The sequence below is a fragment of the Canis aureus genome, chromosome 31, assembly GCF_053574225.1.
Source record: "Canis aureus isolate CA01 chromosome 31, VMU_Caureus_v.1.0, whole genome shotgun sequence".
Classification (NCBI taxonomy): domain Eukaryota; kingdom Metazoa; phylum Chordata; class Mammalia; order Carnivora; family Canidae; genus Canis; species Canis aureus.
The window spans coordinates 45,664,163-45,680,267 of record NC_135641.1 but is presented as its reverse complement, the minus strand read 5'-3'; the positions used below and the strand labels follow the sequence as shown (position 1 = coordinate 45,680,267).

At 49.5% G+C, this 16,105-nt stretch overlaps 1 long non-coding RNA gene across 8 annotated transcripts in view; it reads right to left on the bottom strand.

Annotated features, from left to right (window-relative positions):
• LOC144302754 (uncharacterized) overlaps positions 1 to 16,105 on the bottom strand; it is a 192,720-nt gene that overhangs the window by 112,262 nt on the left and 64,353 nt on the right. For 2 of the 8 annotated variants that reach the window (XR_013369809.1, XR_013369805.1), the window contains exon 3: positions 5,695 to 5,775. The exons of the other annotated variants lie outside the window; for them this stretch is intronic. This is a non-coding gene — a long non-coding RNA (uncharacterized LOC144302754). The remainder of the gene's footprint in view (positions 1 to 5,694; positions 5,776 to 16,105) is intronic. 8 annotated transcript variants of the gene reach the window in all.

Genomic DNA, 16,105 nt, shown 5'->3' with positions numbered 1-16,105 from the left:
TGGTCCTTTAAGTTAATGGCAGGATTCCTAAAAGAATTTCAAATCTCCTTACCACGGGTGACTCTTCCATCCTATCTTGGTGCCTCTCTTTTGTCTAATAATCTTGTTTAGTGCCAGTGTCCAGAATGGAGCTGAGCGCTTAAAAAAGATGTTCTGTGTAAATCTGGACCCTAACAGTGAATGGTCTATTAAGTTCCTACCCATTAGAGATATGCCAGTCTTCATTTTGAGAATCCGGCACCATTCCCTTAGTTTAAATTCCCTAAAAGTTTCCCCACCTCCACCAGGGACCTTCCTCTAATGCAACTTGTTATCAGCTGTGAACCGTTCAGCTGCATAACCGTGTTAGCGCACATTATTAAAACAGTGAGTATTTCAATTTAACCGGAGTACCGAAGGCATGAAAACAAACAGCATTTCATTTGTTAATGTACTTTAAAGGAGAACTCTGATGATAGCAAGGGGTCTCTCGAGAGCAGAAGATAAATACTACTGACTCAACCCGACCCCCACCCCCCCCCCCCCCCCGCCAGCACACATGCCCCACACCCCATGCAGCTTTGTAAGAAGGCGTCTGCTCATTCACAAGGCCTGTGTTCTCCTGCCACCCCCGCCCGGGGCCCTGGGTGCAGTGGCCGCACACAGCCTCGGCCTTGCCCCACCCCACCTGACCCTGCCCTCCATCCCCTCACTACTTCACACGCTCTTAATACACCAGCTGCCCTCAGAGGTGGTTCCCTCAGGGCGGAGGAGCTGACGGCGCTTCACTTCCGAGGCTCTCAGCTGCGTGGGCCCCTTCTAAGGGCCTGTGGCCATTTGCTGCCTGGGCAACCCTGCGTGCTTTCAGAAAGGCGGCTTTACGACTGGGTAACTTCAGGACTCCGAGCACCTGGCTCGGCTCACAGCAAGCCCTCCCTAGGGTGCTTTAGCAGACATGCCCGTAGCTTCAGGAGTCGGAAAACCACTGGCCTCACCTAGAGTCTGCCCCGGGCCTCCTTGCTGGGGCCCTTCTCTTCCTCCCATTCATGACTTCTTTCTCTCTCTTTTTTTATTTTTCCCTCTGTGGGGTGGAAACCCTTCCCTAATCTCATAGTTACAATCTCTTAGTCTTTGAACATGGCCCTGAGGCTTCCATTTCCAATCCAAACCGCTTAGTGACATATTTCTTCCAAAGAAATTCTTCATGCCTCACTACACAAACATCTGCCAAGAAGCTATAGGCTGCCCGGTGCAGTCCTGCTTTATGAGGAGGGCACGACCCTCAGAGTCACACTAGGTTCAGGTCTGGCTCGGACCTTTCTAGCCAACTGACTGTGGACAAGACATTTAAACTCTCAGATCCTCAGTGTCTTTCCTCATCTACAAAATGAGGCAGTTGGACATGTATTGAATGTAAGTTCCTTCAGGCCTGGACTCTGTTTTATTCATTGTCTGTTCCCTGTTTGACTTTCAAACAGAAGTAATTTTTTTTAATAAATAAATTAAATAAAATAGAACACCCACTTCTCAAACATGATATGATGATTAAATACAAAATGAAAGGGATGTAAAAATCCCAAGAGTATTCAGAATGAAGCCAGTGCCCGGCCTCCAATATCTCACATGCAGTATTCTCATGAGAGTATTCTAGCTAAAGAGAAACTGAATAAAGTAAGAACACTCTAAAAGAGGGGCACTGGGTGGTTCAGGAGGTTGAGCCTGGACTCTTCATTTCAGGTCAGGTCCTGACCTCAGGGTCCTGAGATCGAGCCAGGTGTTGGGCTTCACACTGAGCAGGGAGTCGGCTTGAGATTCTCTCTCTCTCTCCTTCATTCCCTCCCCACTCACCAACCGCTGCCCCCCCTCGGGTTCTCTCTCTTTCTCAAAATAAATAAATAAATGTTTAAAAAAAAACTCTAAAAGACATGAAAATACACAAAAGGCTGAACATTTCTGCAGATGATGTCTACCTCTTAAGAAATTCTGAGATAAATTTAGCGCCATCCCCTGGAGTACCAGTGAGAAGGCCTAAACTTAAAGGGAACTAGGCACACAATCAAAAGAATACAGTGATCATTTTGAAGCAAAACTGCCCATAAAACTGGTATCCAAATAATAGCATTCTTTTCTTAATTTGTCAAAAAAAATATTCAACAGCTTTTTCAAATTTAAAAGGTAGGAGAACACACACACACACACACATACACACATAAATATATTTCCTTTTAAGTCTTCCTCTACCTGTTGGCATCTCCCAGAGGTGGTAGACAATTCATCCTTGGAGGAAGTCTGCTATTTTGCTTGGGAAATTGCCTTAATGAGATTTTTGGCTATGCTAATGAGAAGGTAGCTGAGACCCAGGGAGAGAAGTTGAACCAGGAGGGCAAAATCCAGTAGAAAGGACAGGGGATAAAGATGGTTGTGTTGTTAATTTGGGGTTGACTCTGACTTAGAGCCCTGATGTCTAAAGGGGATAATAAAAATAATAAAATAAAATAAAATAAATAAAATAAAATAAAATAAAATAAAATAAAATAAAATAAAGGGGAAAATACATGAAGGAGGTGACACTGGCCTGAGCTACCAATCACCCCTAAGAACTGAGTGTTGGCCTAAGGCTCATGAAGGGATATGGCCACTACAGGATCCCAGAAAATGCTATGACAGCTTGGGGAGCAGGGGTGTCTTAGATCCACCCTTCGGTTTTCCTGCGCTGTGTATCCTCCTTGGTCCCTGGAAGCCTTTAGTCCAATACATTAACCATAACAAGGGCAAGAAAGCCCTCGGTCCATCCACGCTTGGGCAAAGAAGGACAGGAAAGAACATCTTCATGAGGTATTAAGAGGTAACCTGAAACAGAGCTTCCTAAACCTTAATGTGGGTGTAAATCCCTGGGTGGCTAGCTGAAATGCAGGCTCTGATCCAGGAGGGTGGGCTGGGTCCAGGAAACGCCCGCCTACGAGCAGGCACAGGCGAGCAAGAAGACCCTCTAGAATGGGGTCTGGAGCAGCAGTTCAGAGGCTGGTAGGAGGGAGTGGGAACCAGTGGTATGGGGTGATCAGGACATGAAAGCACTCTCCAGGGACCCTCAGATATTCAATAGGGAATTGAATTTCCCTATAGCAGGGGGCTCAATGTTGAAAACCTGGCACTGAGATTACATAAGCCTTTTCATAATATGTTTTTTTTTTTTTTTTTTTTTTTTTTTTACTTTAGTGCCTGCTCCTGCTTGTCTGTGGGCAAATCAGCAGACATCAAAACACAAAATGCAGCAAACACACATTAGCAGAAAAAAATACACTTAGTTTTGTAGCTTGGGTGATTATCATGGTTTTATAATGCATGCGTATGAGAGAGTCATCTTTCCTGACTTGGAAATTGTTTGTAGCTTGTCTAATGGAATCAAGCACATCACCATATTATCGTATTCCATAAATTGCATCAAAAACAGACAAATACTCTGCGCCCTGAAGGCACTGTAGCATTTGAGGTCATGGTGGGCGTTTACGTTCTTTGCTAGGGACTAGAGAGTTTTAATGTTTTCGCAATTTCTTCTCTGAGAGTTTGGTTAGCATATTTAGTTATAAACACTATAAATATATTTCATGTGGGTTTACTTAAGTAATAAAACAAAGAGATTTAAAGCTTCATGTGCTACCCTAGACCAATCTTCTCAAATTTATCACTAAGAGGAAAGACATCAACCTTGACACACCAACACCACAGACAGTCATTCCCATTCTACACCATCCACACTGGTCCTGAAACCAATTCCAAGGCCCTGATTAAGTCAGTAACCAACCCTGTAAAGTGAAACACACACGAAGGATGAATGTCTGTCTCTGGAAGAAAATGTAGACATCCGCATCAATATCCTGCAGTGTGTGCTGCCAAAAACAATTACAGAGTTTTCAAAAAATCAGGCATATAATTTGTTGTTTGCTGTACAATTGGCTATTTTCTATACAAATATAAACTGGTGGACCAACTGCTCATCATTAAGTTGATACATTTTGGATAGAATTAGCCAGTTTAAATAAAAATAGAACCCTAATTGTCAAAACCCTTAAAGGTCATCTAATTGAAGCACTCAGTTGATGCCAGAATGCCATTTTCACAGGTAGCCATGGAGCTACCTATGGTCCATCACCTCCAATAATGGGTGGTCTAGTCTATTTTTTGGCAGTTCTGACTGTTAGAACCTAAGTAGAAGCAAAATGTGTCTTCCTGTGTCTTCTATGCATTGGTTTTAGTTTTATTTCTTCGACCTTTAAAACAATCTAATCTCTCACATGACAGCATTTCAAGTATTTCAAATTACTATATTTTTCCTACCTCTTAGTTTTCTCTTCCATGTTGTAAAGAATTCCTCTTAAGGTCATTAACTGAGCCTCAAATGGATGGCATTGTATTAAAACCTTCATGATCTTAAATGTACCACTGGATGGGTAAAGTGACTCTAAACACGGACTTCTTAGAGTATTAATGGATGTACATTCTATATGCAAACTCTGAGCTAAAAAAAAAAAAGTCAAATAGACTTATTTTTTACTGGAATTTGGAGTCTTTCATATGCTAGTAGGTATGTGAAACTCCAAGAGGAAATAATGGTAAGTATTCCCCAACCAAAAAATGTTTAACATGAATATATGAAAAGTACATGGATTTTCAAGTTGGATTATCCTGAGTCCCATCCTCAACATTTTCACTTCCTATGTGACCTTTGGGAAATGCCTTCACCTCTCAAAGATTCATATTTCTTCTTTTGAGAAATTCAATCAATAATGCCTATCTCCATGTTTGTTGGGGGAACTAGAGATACAATAGCGTGCCTTACACCATGTCTACCCCATCGTTAGTGCTCAGTAGATGGTAGTGATTTTTATGCTTCCATATATGCCAACGAATTGCAAGCTCTTTCCAAATTAATCACATCAAATATAACTATTTCCAAATGTAGGGTTGAGTGTTTGCATTATATTCTTACTTCATCCTTCCTTAAAGGAAACACACTCCCAGATATTCCCACCTCCTCAAAGCAGTAAAATAAATGCAGTTGCAAAACATGCTGGGATTTATAGAGAAGGAAGGAGGAGACTTGGGAAGTCTCTGAGGGTTATGTATATTGGACCAGTTACCAGATAGGTTGCCTCCCCAATTGCAGTACCTTCCCACCCCTTGGAAACAAGAAGCAAAGAAAGAGTGGTCAGCTTTCAGAAGCACAGATATGTACTCCCCCCAACTCCCTCTTTGCAAATTCCTGCAACTTCTTTTAAAAAGTGTCCTGTTGTTCTTGGCGTATTTTTAGGGAGAGTAAAACAGAGTTCGCAGCATGAAAAGCCAGTGGGTTAACCTTAGCAACAAGGTATAGCTACCTTGTTGGTTAGACTAATGAACAGATGAAATACTATGATAAAATGCCTAGGACTGAAAAAAAAAAAGTCAACTATTGTCATGATCACCACCACCATCACCTTCCCCACCAGAGAAGGGAGAAGCACCCCTTCTCAACATATTGTGGAAGTAAGCAGGGAGGCAGAAACTCGACCTCACAGTGCAGAGCCACCAGGGTAGGAAAAGTCCTGGCTCAGAGTCAGCTCCCGTGCCAGCTCCACCCCCAGTCTGGCTGTGGGACCTCGAGAAAGTGATTGTCTTGTCTATAAGACCCTCAGTGTCCTCAATCTCCTTGAGTCTTTCCAGTTCCGACATTCTCACCCTTGAACTATGCACGCACGTGCACACACGGAATGTCCTCCTGGACACTGCTCTCATCACCATATGTGAGCTGGTAGCTGTCTGTGTGTATAAAAGGGAGAGAGAGAGAGAAAATCTCAATATGTTGCCAGATAAAATGCAAGGTGTCCAATAAAATTTGCATTTCAAATAATTTTTTTACTACAAGTATGTCCCCAATACTGCATAGAACTTACTTACTCCAAACGTTTTCCATCATGTATCTGAAATTTCCATTTCAGTGGGCATCTTATCATTGTGTTTGCTAAATACGGCAGCCCTCCGCCCCGAGGTCAGCTGCTCATAAACACGTGTACATAGTGAACAGAGAGAGAGAGATCTCACCGCTCGGGACAGTATGTAGGATCAGCCCCTTATATATACACTTAACTGGCACCTCTGGAAGCATCAGCTTTATTTGATAACTGGTCAAGGCCGGAGCATCCCTGGACATGGCATTTGAAGGTATGTGCTTAAGTAGGACAACCATTTCTCTTCCCTGCTCACGCGGACAGCATAGTTAGGCCTGAGTGAACGTCTTGGGCGTTAAACCATCTGGATCTAACTCCCAAGTCTTTGACGACTTGGTGTGTGGCCTTAACCAACATTTCGTGACCTCAATCCCCCATTTGTAAAATGGGGACAGTAATATCTACTTCCTTAGGCATTTCTAATAAGATCATCAAAATATTCAGAGCACAAAGGCAGTCAGCACCCAAGGGTCACTGAGATGATTCGGGTTTTGACATATTAATTCACTCATTTCGCCTAAATGATTAATTTGGCAGCATAGAATTTATTTTTTCTAACCCCCATTTGTTCCCAGAAAGGATGGTCATAGTTAAGAAATACGTGCCACGTGCAGGACAGAACCACTGTCTAGGGTGCAAGGGTGATTGATAAGGAGGTTGAAAAAGCAAACCTAGCCCTGGATGTAGCCTTGGAAATTCCCAGTGGGACAACTTGTTTATCCAGTTGGAGGAACTGAGGAAAGATCTGGATTTCCAAACCAGCTTGCAGGGACTGGACAGGGAGAAGGGCTACTATCCAGCTCATTTCTCCTTCCATTCTTTTAGGGAAAGACCACATTCCACGTCTTGATCATCAAAGTAAAAAATTGACCGTTTTGGTGGGTATTGTTTCATTATCCTCCATTGTTTTTGACAACCGTAATATGAATCTCTGTCCATAAACTCAAACTGGGAAAAAAAAAAAAAAAAAAAGTAAGCCTTTTCCTTCCATCGGCCTATTTCTGCTTCTCAGCCTCATTCTGCTGAATAGTAGAAACTTAATCCCGGTCGCCTCGGAGTTCTGTCCCCGTCCCTTCCATTCCCAACAGTTGCATCTAAATCACACATGGGGGGTCTTAAAATATGCTAACGGGGGGAGGCAGGGGGATGCAGATGGGTCTTCCCGTCCTGGGTCTCCATCGGTCCATGTTCTCGCCTCCGACGCAGTCCTCGCCCACCTCCTCCGTAGCCCTTCACCCATTTCAACTCTTTGCTCAGAAAGTTATAAAACTACAGAGCATGGCCGAGAAGTGATTTCAGATTAATTGAATATTGATAAAGGAGGAGGGGAAAAGTTCATCGAGTTAATTAGTTGCTTAGTCGCTAAGGTAAATTTTCTTCCCAGGGAAGCTGAGGGGAAACGCTGCCAAGTCCTAGAGGTGAAAGAAAATAGGTGTTTCCAGGAAGACAGAAAGGGAAACAAAGTTCTATCAGGCTGAGAGGACACTTCTACGGTCAAAGGAAGTGGCCCCGTACTCGCCTTTTTCAGGAGTATTTATTTTAACCTTGATCTCTGATGGGGAAGAGAGCCAAACGGCGATGACAGATCGCGGATCGCTCGCACTACTCGTCGCCCACTCTTATTTCAGTGATTATGCCACGGAAAACTCAAGATTTGCTGAATCGCCCACCATGTCCGTCCCCGCACTCGCCCTCAAAGACCCTGCTCACCGGGCCTTTCCACCTACCAGCAGGTCCCCCCAGACATCGCCCAACGGTAGCCGCCGGAGTCACAGTTCACGTGGCTGGAAAGGAAGTCATCGTCCTTGTCATTATAGCAGGTCTGGGGAGCCCTCGGGTCCCAGGCTCCTCCCACCCGAGGGGACCAGAGCCCCGTCAGCGCCTCTGTGCGGGTGGCCTGAGATCTCGGCTGCTGGACGAGGAGTCGGTTGGTCCAGGTGGGCCCCGCGGAGCCAGGCCACCTGCCGTCTGCCCCGGGCACGGCTCCACGCGCCGCAGAGGAAGGTGCCCCAAGCTCCGGGGCCTCCTCTCCCCATCGAGGCACAGCCTCCTCGGGCCCGAACCTCCGCGCCGTCCCTGGCCAGGTCCTCGCTGCGGCCTAACCCCCAACTTCTGTTTTGTTCTCTTCCCCACATGCAGGCTGGAGACCCTCCGGCCCGGCGGCAGCTCTCCAGCTCGGCCTCTGCAGTGGAGGCCGGGCCTCTGCCGTCTGCGGGAGCCTCCGAGGAGACGGACTTGCCCGCGGCCGGTCAGCGCCAGCTGCCGTGGCTGCTGTGACGCCCCGAGGTCGCCCTGCGCTTGGCCCCGCCGCTAGGCCAGGTCACCCTCGGGCGCCCACCACCCCACGGCCCCTCTCGTCCCCCCACGCCAGCCCACGGGTCCCTCCTCCCCCAGGGCACCTCCGTGGTGCTGGCCCAGGCCCCACACGCCCCCGGGTGTTGCCCGCAGCTGACCGTGGGCGCCCTGTGTGTCCCTGCAGCCCTTGTCCCGTCACTTTGCACCTGGTTCCAGAGGGCCGGACAGAGCACACTCCGCGCCACTGGGGGGAAGCGTGGACTCCGAGGCGGTCACCGGTGTGCCCTCGAGGAAGACACGGGGGTCCCCAGCTCGGGCACCCGTGAGCGTGACCTCATTTGGGGCCAGAGCCTTCACAGCTTTCGGTGAAGATGTGGTCGCCAGGATGGGCCCTGCCTGGTGGCCCTCGGTGGCCGAGGGGTACATCCTCCCAGCCGCTGCCACACGGGGAGCTGCCGGGAAGACGCCCCCAAGCCCAGAACACCTGGGGCCCCAGATGCCGGGGCAGCGAGGCTGAGCCCCGTGGGGAGCAGGACCCCCGACCCTGGCCCGTCGCAGGCCACCTAGTGTGGGGTCCCCGGGGCCGCCCTAGGAGACGGATGTAACCCGGGCCCGGGGCCGATGCACCTGTCCTGCCTCCGCAGAGGCCCGGCCGCCCCACCGACGAGCTCCCACCCACTGTGGTGCCTCCACGACGCCCCGAGGCCCCACAGCATTGAGCCACGCTTCCAGGGGGCAGCGGCCGCGGCCCCGAAGCCACCCGACTGGCCGCGGGACCGTCCCCTGGCTCTGGCGGCCGGCGCTTGCTCCGGGGCTGTGGTCGTGGTCAGTGGGCCCACAGCACAGGCGGGACTCGGGGCCCCTTGGGTCCGACCGGGCCGCAGCCCATGAACCAGCTCACGACAGCTGCCGGCGACCTGCGCGGGGCCACAGACACGACCCGGGCCCGAGGCCCAGAGCCCAGCGAGCAGGAGCGGCCGGGCCTGGACCGTCCTGAGGCCCACGGGCGCCGAGCCCACGGCACACATGGTGGCGAGCGCCGCAGGGTCCGCGATGGGGGAGCAAGAGCGGGTTGCGGTGCAGCCCCCCCAGAATGAGCCTCGCGTAAACACTTCTGAATGGTAGAAGCCAACCTGGACCTGCGCCCGTACGTCTGATAATCACAAAAAACAAGAATTAGGGGAATAAAGGGCGGTTTGCAGGCATCAGGAGCGGCGACTTGAGAAGACGTCTGCCTGTCTCGAGTTGTCCAAGTTGGGGGGGGGGGCATTCGTTTTCTAATTAAGTGACCAAGTTTTAAAAATCGCCACCAAGAAAAAAAGTAAAAAATTTTCTTAACAAAACAAGTATTTTTTAGAGTCAAATATGTATCTTCAAACCCATTCTCAAATGATGTGTGCGGCTGGGGGTGACAGGTGCGGCCCTGTCGGCCCTTCTACCACTTCCTCAGGTGAGAATAATCAAGGGGGGAGACGGTGAAACCACAGCCCTCGGGTCCCGCCCGGGTGGGGGGCAGGGGGGCCCCTCTGGCGAGCAGGTCTCTGCCGATGGCACGTTTCCGCACGCGGGTCGCAGAGAAACCAGCGATTTGGGTTCCGCAGCCTCCGCCCCGGGAAACAGACACGGAAATGCTACATTTGGTGCCTGAAGAAAATCCTAGCGGCCTGGTCCGGAGGCTTCCCTTCGGCAGACGGCCGCCGCCGCCGCGCAAGACCCAGGTGGCCGGCCCGGGGCTCAGGTCCGAACGCATCTGCGGACGCCAGGCGGGCGAGCTGCTCGGGAAGCATTTTAACGATTTATTGGATTTCTCTTAAGGTCAGTAGTTTGTGATCTGCCATTTTAAAAATGCACTGTAAAAAAAAAAAATAGATGCATATTTTGCTTTATAGGAACTGAATAGTTTCCTATTGCGATAGTTTCCTAAATGCATTTTTTAAGAGGAGAAAATTCGGGACAAATAGCCCGCGCCGGCGCCCCCCGCGTCTAACCTCATCACACGGGCTCCAGCCCAGAGAAGCAGCTTTCTGAATGTTATTGGTGGAAATACGGTTTTCAGAAGGAAAAGAGACCTTCCCCGGGTCAGAAAGTGGGTGTTGCCAGCTTGCATCGTTATTGCCGTGGTAGGATTTACCTCCGGGACTACGAGTTCGGGTCCAGGGCACCGGAACTGCCGAGTTGGCCTGATCAGACATCGCGGGGCCTCTAATGCACTTGTTCCTGGGGAGGCGCCTGCGGGGCGTCGGTGGTTTCCCTCAGGGGCAGAGTGGCAGGTGGACAACGGGGGACGTGGTCGGGGACCCCAGCCGCGCCCTCCCCCCTGGCGCCCGCAGCTCTGCCGGCAGGCCGTGGCCCCTCGTGCCGGGGTGTGCGGCTCATCCAGGACTGAGAACGCGTGGCCAGAGCCCCCCCCGGCCCCCCGGAAGACGTCCCCCTCAGCCCCTGCCGCCTTCTGACACCTACTCCTTCATTTACCATTTGAATGAACGCAGAGGAGGTGCCTCCAGGAGCGTGGGGAGGCACGAGCAGAGGCGGCGGTGCCTCCACGAGGTCCACGGCCTCGTCCGCAGGAGGGACGACACAGAGATGGGACACGTGGGGGACAAGGCGGAGAGCACCCAGGATCCACGCAGGGGCATCCGATCCAGGCTGGGCCGTGTCGGCCACCTGAACGTGGATTAAGGGAAGCTTCTAGAGAGCACTGCGCCGTGATGGGCCCAGCCATCAGAGAGCCCAGAGCCTCCGGTAAAGCCGAGCTCCCTGGCTCGGACGGACAAAGACTGCGGAGACAGACACACTGAGGGCCTGGGCTGCAGAGGTGACAAAGGTGCCGAGCTGCTTCTGGAATTCCACCGATAGGATGGCCAGCCCCCGTAGGTCAGACACGGGGAATCGCCAGGTCCCGGGTGGACCCCGGTAAACGCCCAGGCTGCAGCGTGGCCCAGGTCAGGAGGAGGCGGCCTAGAAGTGCTGCGGGTAAATGGAGGCGGCAGGAACGGGCAGGGAAGGGAGGCGACGGGATCGGGATTCACGCCGTAGGAACGGCAGTCCTCGCCCGCTGCTTGAATGCAGGGACCCGGCGTTGGGGGGGCCAAACCCCGCTCCCCGGGGTCTGCTTCGGGCCTCCGAGTAGAAAGAGATGCCATTCATTCATGAGCCCGGGGACGCATGGGGAGGGGCGCGCTCGAGGCAGAAATCCAGGTTTACATTTGTGCTAACAGGATGCCCAGGGAGGGAGAGCTTTAAAATAATTACGCCAGCCTTTTGCCATCTGGAAAGAGAAAGTCTCCTTGGGGGAAGATGTTGTTGTTCTTGGAAGAGTAGCCTGGCTGTTTTGTAAAAATTAAAGTTGAAAAGAACCCCCTGCTTTAAGGAGAAACGTGCCCTCCCAAAGCTTGGGAAGGTAAAGCAGCCCCTCCCTTCGGTATGTGAGAAGTTAACCCGATTTGCCTAAGGAGCCCAGATAACTCCCGAGAGAAAATTACTCGGGTTCTAACCAAGACTCAAAAGCACAGACAGCGCTGGGCAAGGATGGGGGCCATGACCAAGTGCAGTGTCAAGGCAAGACCCCAAGGTTCTCAGGAAAGAGCCCACAGGAACGGCCTCTCTGGTCTTGCCATCCATCCTGTCGGCCCCAAAACCCGTGGGAAATGTCCAAACCTGCCCAGGGTTAACCTGAGGTTGGAAATCATTCTGTCCTGGCCTGAGTGCTGGCAAAGAGGATCTGTGCACGTGAGCTGGGACGCCGGAGCCCAAGACACAGCCAGTGAGGCTCTGGGAAGGGACAAATGTCATCAGGACAGGCCGGGATCGGCTTTCACCAGTGACGCCGTCTGGTAATGAAAGCAAAGGCAAGAGAAAATCCCTGTGGACCTCAGGGATTGACTCTCTTTGCTCAACAGTTACCGTTGGAACATTCTGGATGAACCAGGGTCAACAAGGAGTCTAAGAGAGATGGATGGAAATCAAGTTCATAAAGGCACATGGGCATTTGAGCTAACTGGGCACTGAGAGATCTGACCCCGTAGGCATTAGTGACACAGTGCCCAGCCCTCCCATGTCGTTCTATTTACCCTAATTACTGCACTTTTGAAGCAGTATTTCAGGTCACTTTTTTCTGTAAGGGATCCCACCCCATGTGGTTTAGATGGGGCTAGTCCTGCCCAGAGGGCTGGACCTAACGTTCGTCCAAGGACTGGATGCCTGTGTGATCCAAATCACCAAGAATCTCCCCCTAACTTCCCCGAGCTGGGGAGGGACCCCCTGGTCTGCGATGACAAGGAATCCTGAAGCCCGACGCTTCATGTGGGAGCCACAGACGCTTGCAGGTTGAAGAGTGCTGTCACTCCTGTCCCAAAAGATGGGAAAATGCAGCACAAGAGGGTCACATTTTGAGGGGAAGAGCCCTGGGTGGCAAGACCTGCCAACTTCCCTGTGGTCCCCCGAGGGGATGTGGTCACACCGCGCGGAGGAAGGGCAGGAGGCAGAGTCGGACCCTTCTTCAGGGGTGGCTCCTCCCGCCCTGAGCTCCTGGCCAACGGGGAAGCCAGAACTGCTGCTGGAAGCGGGGTTTCCCTTCTCAAGTTTGAAGAAGAAACGTAGAACCCAAAGTAAATGACACCAGGAAAAAAATGGCGAATTTCTTGGCGGAAAAGGACAGTGGAGCAAACGAGGTCACCCGGTGTCGGATTTCATTTTATCATGGAAATGTTTTCTCTTCCCCGTAAGGTTTCCCATATCTGTTAACGCATTAAGACTTATCAATGAAAAGCCGCTTTCCACAAGGAGATTTTACTGGGCAAGCCACACATTCCAAAGAAGGATTACAGGTTCACGGTGCTGACCCTGCCTCCACAGATAGGGCCTCAAACCAGTAGTGACCCTTGCCCGTGGGAACGCGGACTGAAATACGCCGGCCGAATTTGCTCCTCTTCTCGTGTTCGCTCTCGCAGACCGCAGACACGGGGTGCGGGGTGTGTACTACATAACTATTCATAATATTCACTTATGTGTGTATATGAATGTCTTTGCGCATAGATTGTGTGTACAGCCGATGAATACATACATTATTTAGCTGTCAGGAGCATCAGGCGGATGAGAATCTGCTAGTCTGTGATTCCTTACTGGCATATTTTCCTGCTCTAAACTATCCAGTGTCCCAGGTTTGCTAACAAGCAGCAAATTAGCTTTTATATTTCATCTCCATTTATTTTTGCCCATTTTTCTACCTGAGGAGGTGGACGTGAGCTCTTGGAGGAGTCAGAGGAAAAGGAACAATGAAGAGCCTGGATAATCCATACAGCGGATAATCCTTGTCTTTGTGGTTAATTTAATTCTCTAAATGCACGTAGCAATCAATCAATCAATGCCACTGATACACAGATTATATTAATCCCCAAGAACAAACCCTACACTTACTCATCCAGTCCCTTAACCGAATGCCCTACACACGGTAGGCATTTAATGAGTATTTAATTAAATTTTATAAATGAAACAACCAATCTTATTACTTCATAAGTAACTCGAGTATCTCGGTTGATCCCACAGCTACACAGCTAACTAGGTCTTCCTCTCCCCCTTCATCTTCCAGCATCCCTATTGTCAGCAAGAATTAGATCCAAGGTGGTCCTACTCATTTGCAACCCCGAGGCTTTGAGTCTCAACGATGCTTAAAATAGCGTGAATAACGGAGCAAGTGCGCCTATGATTGGTCACTGACAGAGACCCTTCCGCATGCTCAATAGGCAGCAACCGGAGCCAACCCTTTGGAATCTACAGTCATTGTTATCGTGGCTACATTTTATTAAAATCCAGCAAAGCGGGAGTTAATTTCATTTAGTAGAAATAGGCTGGAGAGTAGCCTCCCAAGTTAGCAGAGTTCTGCAATTTTACCATCCCATAGTGATAATGAAGAAATACCGTTTGTGAGTTTTCCTCTTTCATTTGGTTAAAACCCCCTCCTCCATACAAAATTAGATTCTATACTGATAGTATAATTACTGTATAATAGAGTTTGCTCAACTACTCAACACAAAATGCTTTGCTTTCATAGCATTTTAATATGAGCAGCATAATGGGCACCAGCTTGAAAATCAGCATGCGGAGAAGGAATCGAGGACCCCAAATGAGCCCGAGTTTGTAAAATTTGATTCAGCTGTTCAACAAACTAGTTAATTCTAACCGACTTGACATTTGGATATCAAAATTTTCTGTTCATCGTCATGTGTCTTGGTCAAAAAGAAAACGGGCTGGCTTCGCTCACGGCATAAAATGGACCCCTGGCCCGTAGGTCCTGCAGGGCTCACCATGGTCCGTCTCAGGGCCTCCTCTGCAGCGGGGGACCGTATCTGCCCCACAGTCATGGCTCTGAAGCACTGATATTGGAAAGCCAGACGCTCCCCATGATGCATCAGTTTTAAATTAAATTAGACTTTTCTATTTCTTCCACTAAATACTGCTTTTATGGACTTAATGGCTCTGTGTTGTACACCATACACTAAAACCATTTACTCCTTTGGGGATAAGAGATTAACACAAGGAATATAGTGAAACCCCTTATTTACATAATTGCAATTTTCCTTTTGCCATACTAGAGGCTTTTTTGACCTTTTAAATGTCCAATATTGTCAGAGTTAGCATAGTTTGCACTGCACGCCACGTTATCCACTAATTTCTCTGAAATAACTAGTAAATTTCCCTATTGTTAGCTAAGAAACTACTAGAAGGCCTCCAGTTTCCTTTATATGCGTCCAATGACTGTTAGTAAGAGAGGCCCACAAAGGGCTTTCCTCACTCATTTTCCAGAGGGGCAACACATCTGGGAGGGGATACTCCAAAAAAACACTCCTACATCATCACTTTCCAAAATGGTTTCCAAATTTCAAAGGACACTAGAGTCCTGCAAATATATTCCAATATCCATTATTTGAGAATTTTTGCACCTGCGGTAAGGAAATCCCATGCAACTATTTTTGTTCGGTGTTTTAAATTATAAACATACACATAAGCATAAATATGCTTTATTAATTGTGCTGACTCGACACTATAAGGAACATCTTGGACAATTTAAGAATTTCCTTCTATTTTTAGCCTATGTTTGCAGCATTTTCATTTGCCCTTGCTCCTAAAGGAAACATTTATTGCAAAGCCATGTAAGCGTGGAACACGGTGATTCTCACTAAGCTCCCCCCTACATACACACTCTTCAAAGCCCATCCCCCCACCACCGTGTCTAGGATCAGGGACGTGACGGCTCCGGCCCACGGGCTGCAGGAGAAAGCGGCATGTGTGCCCTCGTGGGCTGAGGCAATGAAGGCCTCTGTGCGGCTCTCCGGCCTCCTCTCCATCATGGTAACCAAAGGAGGCAGACTGTTCCAGAAAGTGTAGCTGCAGCTGCTGAGGCCCAGGTTCTACGATCGACTAACGAACTCTTCTCTCTCTCACCACCGATGGAGGTCAGCCAGCAAGAAAGAAAAAAAAATGTTTTTCACCAGAAGAGCCTCATCCAATTATGCTTCTTTGGAGTGACGAAGACTCTGTCCTTGAGTGGGCAGACTCGAATCGGGCTCCTCGAGGTGCTCAGCCTGGGTGCTCTTCCTCACTGGGCCCGTATCGCTCACGTTCAGCAAGGACTTCGCTGAGTCCGTTTAGAGAGAATCCCCCATTCTCAGGATCTGATCACTGTCCCTGTGGAGTCACATTGCTCATCCCCTGCCATCCCCCGGTGGTGTCTGGTCACCCGGGTCCACTTCCATGAGAATCCAGTGAGATCTGCTTAACCAATACCCTCCCCGCCTCCCTCCCCCATGTGCCTCTCAGTAATTTTCCATCCAGTGGCCCTACCACCCTAT